This window comes from Gasterosteus aculeatus, chromosome 4 (genome assembly GCF_964276395.1).
Source record: "Gasterosteus aculeatus chromosome 4, fGasAcu3.hap1.1, whole genome shotgun sequence".
Classification (NCBI taxonomy): domain Eukaryota; kingdom Metazoa; phylum Chordata; class Actinopteri; order Perciformes; family Gasterosteidae; genus Gasterosteus; species Gasterosteus aculeatus.
The window spans coordinates 25,911,907-25,921,703 of NC_135691.1; positions in this window are offsets into that span (position 1 = coordinate 25,911,907).

Genomic DNA, 9,797 nt, shown 5'->3' on the forward strand with positions numbered 1-9,797 from the left:
TCACCCTATACGCAACGTGTCGACACACAGTAAAGTATTTAACAGGAATCCTGGCACGTGGCCAAATGGCACATAGAAAATGCTATAGTGGTGGGCACCATTGTTTGACATTGTCTGAAAGGCCACTACGTTTATTCAGTTTTGAGGCACCATACATGGTGTTTTTTCTAAGCCATAAGGCTTTGTAAAACACTACATAAGTGATTCTGAAGGCAGAGAGTAGCAAGGTGTCAATGCCTGATCTGTTTTATTTTAGATTTACACCGTTAACAGTAAACACCTGTACATTCTCTTGACTCTACACTTTGTAGAACTAGATTAATCGTCCAAAATAATGACGTTTTTCCATTCGCATACAGTCTCTGCACTATACTAAACAGGCCCGATGACTGTGCGTACATGGCGCTTTCATATCAACAGAACCATGCACTGCTGCTGGTGGGAAACTCACACGATCCCTCACAGTTGTAAAATGTCAACAAAAAGCTCTCAGGTTGTGGATAAAAACACAAACATAAGAGCTCAGATTATGGAAGCATGGTGCTCCCACAGTCCAAACAGAAACTCCAGACAAGCTCGCACTGTTGAGGTGGAGGTGCGGCTCGCAGGGGAAGCAAAGAGAAACTTGTTTTTCGGGTCGCAACCGTAATGTATAGAACAGAGCAGATGAGACTCATGGGGACTTAGGGCCTGTAAGATAAATGTACATAGAAATCTAGGTACAAACACACTGTTGTTTTAAAATAATTCATGTTATTAACTCTAATTATGTCTCCTATGATTTTAATAAAACATATATTGTGGTTATAGTTAACTTTTAAGTATTTCTCCAGTTTTAAATACAAGCTTGATCAGTGTTTACTTGCTGATCAGCTCCCTCCATCACCTAAGGCTCCTCCCGCTGTGATGTCATTCTGATTACTATGCACGTGTATGACTTCAACGAACATATATTGTAATGACAAGTTTGTGTGAACTGAAATGTTGTCGCACGGGTGTCGTGACTTACAGTAACCAGCTTGTGTGCTCGTTAACTGAGAACACCGGTTAGACATATTGGGCGCAACCCTCAGCACATTCCAATGAAACTGAAAAATGTCTTAAAAGGAAATGAGACAAGGACAGCACGTGGATGTGGAGCCATTGGTGGACATAATATGTCCCACCTGCAGGGTGCGCTGTGGGAAATGAATCCAAACACAAATGAGGATGTCAATGAATTCTCCCTTTTGTTTGAGCTTTTTCGAAATAACTGTCTCATCTTCTTAGAAACTGGTAAAGCCGTGTTGTGTTTTCTGCTGTAGCAGTTCTGGCTAATTGAAAGGTTATTTGGGGATAGTAAAAGATGTTGAATATAAGCTGAAGTGTTAAAATAAGATGGAAAAGCGACTAAAAATGTAATATTCACTAGCAAGGACCACGGCGTGAACTGAAAGCGTTTAGAAAGAATTTATTGAGAGACATGCGGAGACGGGACAGGGAACACTACATTAATAAATATAAATGTTCAGCAGGCTGCACCGCCCATAGTTTGATTCCACTGAATCAAAGCAACGTCCCCAACCTTAATATGCATGCGGGACACTTACTGTAAGTGCACCGTGTGGAACCCTATAGGCAGATGCTCTTCTGCACATCCTTGTTGTGTGGATGGGATTGTTTAAGGAGGGCGGACGTGTGCTACTAAACTATAACAATGAGCGGCTAGAAAGATGCAATGAAAACATGACTTGACGCGGTTTGATCCAAAGCCTTCAGCGGGGATAAATTGTGATACCACCAGCAAAATGATCATAATGAAATAATTATGAAATAGAAATGTTAAAAAGCAAGAACAACTAAAACAAAAAGGGGGGGGGGGGGTAACATTTACAAAGTTTGAATTTGACTCTTTTTTATGGACCATAGGATAGTATTTATTACATATTCTGTTCAGATACATCCGACTCTAAGTGTAAGTCCTGATAAAAACCACTGAACAAAGAATCTACAATGCACCCATCCCGGGGGCCGTCCCCCTCCCCGTGATGACAGGAATGCAGGTAAATCCCACGATGAGATTTAGATAAAGCAGAAAGGGCTTTCTGTAGTTCTGGGCGGATCGAGGGAAACTAGTCCCTCTCCACCATCTCTACCTCTAGAGGTCACTATTCCACAGAAATCACCCTCACATACAGCTTGGAGGAGTGGGGCCCCTGCTCTCAAATCATCTCGTCGTCTCTCACATCGTAACTCGTGCTCTGTGCCGGCTAGTGTTTAACTTAACCGCCCGTGTTCCTTGATTTAAGGTCTGTATTTAAACCCATTTGACTGATGAGACCACCGAAGGAAGAGCCTCTCTCCACACCTCTGTGTTTACCTCTCCTGACAGCTTGTTTCCACCGAGCCGGCGAACAGGGCTGCATTCTCACCTCAACACCTCCCTCTGGTTTGGGGGGCGAGGAGACACCCAACAGCTGTGTCCATAGATACCCTCCACCTGTGTCATGCTGCTTTTCACAACCACGTGCTGCAACCAACCTGTTTCATTCACTCCGCTCTTCATAAAGGTGTCAACTCCCCCCGAGGAGTCAAAGCTCGCAGTTCGTTGTTGACGTTGGGAACAATGGCCGACAAAACATCTCACCAGTAAAGTCTGTTGGACTAAAGCTATCCGTTTCTCCTCTGTTCCCTGTCTGTGTGATGTGCTAAGCTAAGCTAACCAGAAGCTGGCTGTGTCTTCTTATTTACCGTACAGATCTAAGATTCACATCAATATTTATATCTCACAAGACAAATGAACATATTTCCCAAAACACAAATAGGGCTGTTTACTGCAATATCAGGGGAACAAAATTGTTGTTAAAATGTCGACCAAACTTTATTTCCATTTTAGTAGCATTCCCGTCAATATGTGTGAAATTGGATATTGTTTGGTGTGTTCTGCCAGATTTTCGAGTGTTCCTCTACGTACTTGCTGCCAAAAGAAATGTTGGATGGTCCTTTGAAAGAAAACATTTGGGATGGAATCATGGGACAGCTTTTGTCACTGTATATTCATTTAGAGGATCATAGTCTGAAGCTTACTGACGGAGCATCGGTCTTGGAGTTGGGTTTTGATAAAAGTTCATTGGACTTTTAACGGTGGGCTTTATTCGGCTCCAATAGCACATCCTAAGAATTCCAACTGCCTCTTGATTATCGCTTGAACATTGCTTTGTATCGATGTTGCTAACAAGTCTCCAAGACAAAACCATGCTAATATCCGTACACATCCAATAAATATCGATCTGATCGTTTGAAATAGAAGACGTTTTTGTTTAATAAGCATAGATAGATAAAGTATTCTCCTGTCGCCTTCACCCTGTTTCCACTATTTCTATATTAGAATTTCAAAGGGGAGTATACGGCGTATACCCTCCCCCAGCGTTTGAGCAGGTATCTCCTTGGGCTCCAGAAACAAAAAGCTCAAGCTGGGCCCTGAGTGTCACGCGTCGTCGGCCGCCAAACAAAAGGTCAGGATGGAAGACAGCGGAGGTGAGGAGGTTAGAGGAGGAGGGTGAGCCTTTAGGAGAAAAGCAGTGGGAGGTTTGTTGAGTGGGAAAGTTGGGTGAGGGGCTTTCTAGATTGAGCCATAAGTGGCCTTAGGGTGCATTGCTACCAGAACACCATGATTGCCTCAATGCTGAGCAAACACCAAAAACAATCAGGCTGATTGGGCCCCGCCAGGGCAGTGGAAGGGGTGTTACCCAATCACAACTAATAACTTCAACCACTTTGTGTTGAATTGTTATTATTATTAATTATGGATCCATTCAGGGGCAATTAGAGTCTGTTCATGAGGCATTTTAAGGGTGTTACATAGAATTCTCAAACATGTGCGTGAAAGTTGTCTCCCTGAACTGAGGGTTCGGTCAGAACTGTCCCTCTCTAACTGAAAACACATTTCGCCCCTGCGGCCTTTCTCCCCGTTGTCTCTTATCAGATATGTTCGCTTCCTGTGGTCCGTTCAAAATGAGTCACCTATTAACCACACATTGTTCTGAGCAATGACCCCTTTTAACCCATTACTGACCTAATGGCGATGTGGTTTAATCTGACAAGCTCTCTTTGAAATGCTAATGTAACGACCCGTTGCATGCAGGAGCCTCCCAGTGCTGTCATACCGAAGCGGACCTCTGATCCCCCTTCAGCTCTGGCCAGCAGGTGAGGAGGATCAGACGTTTGGAGTAGTGTATTGACTTTTGCTAGATTGGATTTATTTCATTGTTTTGCCCTGAGGCTGTTGATGCACAGATTTTTGGATGAAATGTGTGACCCTCAGTTTCACCGCGTGGAACAAACGTTGGCCTCTTCTTCAATAAGTCCCTGGAGATTTCTTACAGACAAACCTGCATTCATCTGCGAGGTATTTCCATCAGGATGAATATCCCATTGTCTTTAAAAGGTAGAGATGTGTTTTAGCCCAAACCACATTAAGGGACATAGATGCATCTTTCCATGTGCAATCTAATCTAATTCAACCTTCCTTTTTAACTGCAATTAGGCTCCAATCAACTTGTGTAATCAAAGATCATATAAATATTTACAAAATCTATGATTTGGTGGCTTTGACACATATCGAAGGCCTTGAGACTTCTTATTTGGTGGTCTGGTGGTGTGGATAAAGTTTGATTTCTAACAACAAAAAGGACTAACTATGCTGATGCATCCCTCCTACCACCCCCACTGTTTGAACAGCTGGGCTTTCTTTAGCACTGCTGTGGACCCACCGCTGATTTTTCCTGGCAGGTGGGCATGGGAGGTGAGTTCAGTGAAGGTGGGGGGTCTGGAGGGGGAGGGGGGTGGAGGCTCTTAGCAGGACGGAGGTCTGGTGTGACTACTGCCTTGTTTGGTAGAACACCGCTGGAGTTAGGAGAGAAGAGACTACTCTGATTAAAAAGTCTCCCTGAGGGTTATTGTCCTCAGGTAATGGTGACGCTGACAGAGAAGAAATGCCTGAGATATAACAGTTGAAAACAGCACAACATGTCACAAAGAACGTCGTCACAAGGGAGGTGACAATATTAGAGGATCTGCTGAAATGGACTAGTGAGACTAAATGCAACATTAGCACACATACATATATTTGCAGGGTAAAAATGGGGGTTTGCACCATGTTTTTTTCTTATTCTGCACCGTGTGGGCCCTGATTAGTATCTCTATCATGTGTGCCAACATGGGAAACACGTACTAATGAAGTCGAGCACCAGAGTATGTCGTGCAAGCATGCAAAAGGCTGAATTGGATATTAGAATTAGATATTGAATTAACTTGTCTTCAATTCGGTCAGTCGGTGGTTATTGGGTAAAAAGCATGCCAGCTTAACAAATAAAGGAAAACTGTGTGACAAATGAGGGGCATTTTCACCTCAGGGTGGAAGATAATTACTATCGATAACAGCATCAGGCCAATTGCCCTATTTACGCTGTCCTTGACTACAAGGTCAAAGCAAATATGCAGGGTTTACTGTTGTTTTTTAGAAATGAAGGTAACTACTACTGACATCAGTAATGATTTTATATGATATAGATTTATCAAAATTCCACTTACGATAAGAAGCATGCTCCAAACCACCAAAAAAGTGGCTGTGTCTTGCTTGTGTTTATTGGGGGGAATTGTGGGGCGAAAGGACACATGTTGACAAATTGTATGGTCATCAGTCTGGGTCACCACACTCATTTCAAAGTCAGTCCTCCCATTAATAATGAGAGGCAGGCGACCTAACCGGGCGCCACACACTACCTCATTTATCCCCACTGACCGGTTCGCACAGCAGACATTTTGTTTTCGGGCTCTGTGACTTGTGTTTGGCGGCGGCCACACAACGCAGACCTTAACACGGGCCACTTTCGAGCCTCTCAGCCACACGTCAACATCAACCTCACACACAGGCTGAGCCTCGACAACACATGCACTGTTCTGACCTTTAAATGCACATGTGTTTGGGCAGCGAGGGCACCGATGTGGCTCGACACCTGGAATGAAACCGCCGCGTGGACCGGTCCAAAGATCCTCTCCTCCGCACACATGATGTTCTCAAAGTAATAGCACCAACTGTTTTATGTTTGTGGTTTGTTTGGAATTAACAGCCAGACCTCCATCACATTAAACTCACAGAGCTTGGGGAGAAATTCAAGTTCAACAGTCAGTTAGTAAAAAAAAGCAGAGACACAGTATTGTTACAATAATAGAAAATGATGCAACAGTTGTTTTACAACCAACCAAGAGAGCAACCAGTGTTGCTGCTGTCAAACTTGCTGACGAAAGAAATGGACGCCTAAGAAGGTCTCATTAACAAATTCTTCTGCTATATTTTTTCCAGACCTCCCGTGAGAGGTTGACGTGGCAGTAAACTGTACATGAGATCAGCGTGAAATAAACGGAAGAGGATCTGTTACCTGCATGGGTGGATTTGTTGGACCACTAAGTCACACTAACTAACACAATCCTCTCAATACATCCTCTTCTAAAGTTGAAAAGTCTAACTTCTCAGCAAAAAGTAGTCCTTGGAGTCCTGTTTGTGGCCATTTGCCTCTGTTTTAGGAATCATCTGGGTACAACGTATATCCACTCTGTTGAATAGCGAGTTGCTAACTTTGTCTCTCTGTTGTTTGCAGCTGGTCAGGCATCTGAAAAAGCGGGTTGATGAGAGCACTTAGGCTCAATCAAAGGTAAAGCTGTGGGCCGTGAAGAAAAAGAAAGAAAAGAATGAGCTTAAAAAACGCTCAATTAAGCTGAAGGGAGCTGGAACCGGGTGGCCTGTAATTTCGTGACCAGGTGGTATGAAAATATTGATTGGAGCGGCTTTATGATGTGTAGTTTTGGTTTGACACCTACACAAAGCTGCAGCCCCTGCACATTTTTGTTCATTTTTTTTTGTTATAGCCTTGCACAGGCTAAAGCTTAATCAACAGACAATCTAGCAGAGGTCACAATTAAAAGTCACGTTAACATTTGGAGGAAAAGAAAAACGCTTAACATTGAAAAGCGCAGCATAGTTTTAATGTGATGCGTGAACTGGTTTATATTCCCCACTCTTCTTACCTCCTTTATACAAGCAAAATTTATAGAAAACACACAGCACCCACAGACATACCTTCCATGCCACTCCGCTCCTTGACTGCATGTTGTTCCTGGCAGCGAGCGGTACCTGGAGCGATGCATCATGGGTAGGCTTTTTTTTTTTTTACCACTGTTACTATTCTGAGTATAATATCTGGCGGCCAGCCACGCGCAGCATTAGCGGGCCGTCAAGCTCACTGCCAACATCTGTACGTGCTTTGCCCGGGCTGCAGAGGCTGTGGCGCTGCTACGTGTCTGACGGAGCAACTCACAGCTCCACCATCCTCCAAATTGTCTGAGGGTGCAGGTGGAGGGCGGGGGGGGCGTCTCACAGCAAGGGAAGAAACATCTATCATGCAGGCGCCGCTGTGACCAAACAAATCAACGGCGGCTAGAAATATGATTTCACCGAGAGAGGAATGCGAGAGCAGAGCTGCACACTGAATACGCTGTGCAGAGATGGGGTGACGGGTGGGGGGGTGGGGGGATTCTAGGGGCCCACAGCTGGAGAGGGGCCGTTCAGGTGCTCGGCAGACCTTTACGATTGTTAAAACTTTTAATCAAATGAAGAAAAAGGAGAGCAAGGAGTTTACCCGAGGCAGCGCGCTGTTCTCGGAAACAGTCCGATTTCTCGCCACGCACTCGAAGAAACAAGTGGTATTTTCACCGAAGGCTCCAGATTGAGCAACTTGGCAGAGAGAAGCCTCGCTGCTGCCTGGAGTTAGTTTCCAGCGAGAGGCCTCGGCGGAGGGGACCACGAGGAAGCAATCAGCCCATCGATGAGTGGGCCTGTTGGGATGGTGAGATCCCCCCCTCTGTTTTCCCAATGTCCTGCAGGAGTGTGCAGGCATCTAATCAATCACTACGACATGCAATTCCTGCCCCGGCTTCCTGCTAAGTTTGTGTTGTTGTTTGTTTCACCCCCCCCCCCTTGCTGAGAAGTCTGCACAATGTGGTGCAGAACAAAAACACTGGATTCCTGAAGAAAAAGTATTGGTTGTGTTTTGTGGGGAATGTTCTCTTTGCGGTTAGTTATTCGTTTGATTTCATTATGTTTCCGCCACATTGTAGACGAGCCAATTGGAGTCATGCCACGGCTCTTATGTTAATTTGAATAATTTGTTCAAATTAAATTAAACAGCTCTTCGCACTAATAAGTTCATATTGATGATGTGAAAAACCGTAACAACGCTAAGTGGATATAAAGCGTACATTATTCTTTAGGAGGATCACATTAAATCGTCTCGACGTACACGTACTATCTACTAAATCGGTAAATAACCCAGTTCCTTTCTGGCACAATCCAATTTATTGACAACTAATTAAAAAATGACCGAGGAAAGAAAATGGAGCAGCAGTAAAATGTTGCATGCTGTGTTTTGCCAGGAGAAACAGATAAACAACTGCAGGAAAAGGCATTCATTAGAAATAATTGTTAAATAAGACAAATGTATTTCAACGTTCAATCTTTTACCAAGAATAATTTGTGCTAGCATCTTATCTCTAGGCAGCATGCGGGGGGGTCTCCCTTTGTAGTTGCTGCATTTGCTCTTTTAAGAGAACACAAATGAGTTGGCTACCTGACCAGAGGACTCTCGCACCTTTGAGGCCATAAACTGTTAACATGACAATGTGCAAAAAAACAATAGAATAGCTTAGCACCAATCCGCTGCACCGAAAGAGCAGCAAATCAATTCAGTCTACTGACATGTATTTACCCAAAGTGATGTCTGGCACTTATGGTGAATTAAACAGATGTTTATTGTCAACAAAGCAACCGATCATAACATTAAGCAGTTCACAGGGGACCAAAGTGACTGGAAAATACAGCAAACCACACACGTGTGGAGGTTTGAACAGCAAAATGTTGGCCTACTTTAAAAAATGTTGAATTGTAACTGCAGAGAAAGATGTTGTGACTGGAGTGTTCACACGTAGTGGATAAAACAAAAGTCTCAGAAAATGTAGCACTGGTGCCTTCAATGAACATGGACGTTTTGTAAAACTCTTGTCTGAAAATGAATCCTGACTTGGTCCGACTGGTCTATGGGCGTCTATTTGAGTTACCCGGCAGAAAGTAGATATGTTTTACTAATAGTATTCACCAATGAATAACTGTGGCGTAGCCAGCTAAACTGAAAAACAACACATTTAAGTAATATCACATGCTGACCGTGCGACATAATAAGTTAATTTCAGCCACTGTATATATTTTGTAAACTACTTAAGTACTACGAGCTCATCGAGGACTAACCACAAACTTTTTCCATGTACGAATACGTGAAAGAATGAAATTGCAGGTCAATTTTCCCCCTAAATGTTTGAAAACATCACGGCACGCAACATTAATCCCAACACATCGGCCCACATATGTTGGGATTAATTAAAAATATGATATCAGCGTATATTTTCTTCCTTAGTCCTAACTCAGTAGTGAATATGCATTTTGACACATATTTATTATTCGAGAAATGAGTATGATAATCTGCATGTCAAAAGGTTAATGAGCTTGTTTCTTGACGGCGAAGAGGAAGTGCCGGCGGACAGTGAAAGTCTGACCTGGGTCAACGGGAAATTGTTGAACACTTTGCCTGGGGGGGGAAACCTGGCACATCTGCTTGGGCATGAATATCCCATGAAGGGCCTTTGAATGTGGAAATGACAAAGAGCGCGTACCTTTTGAATTGCAAATGTGAATAATCTCAATTGGCTTT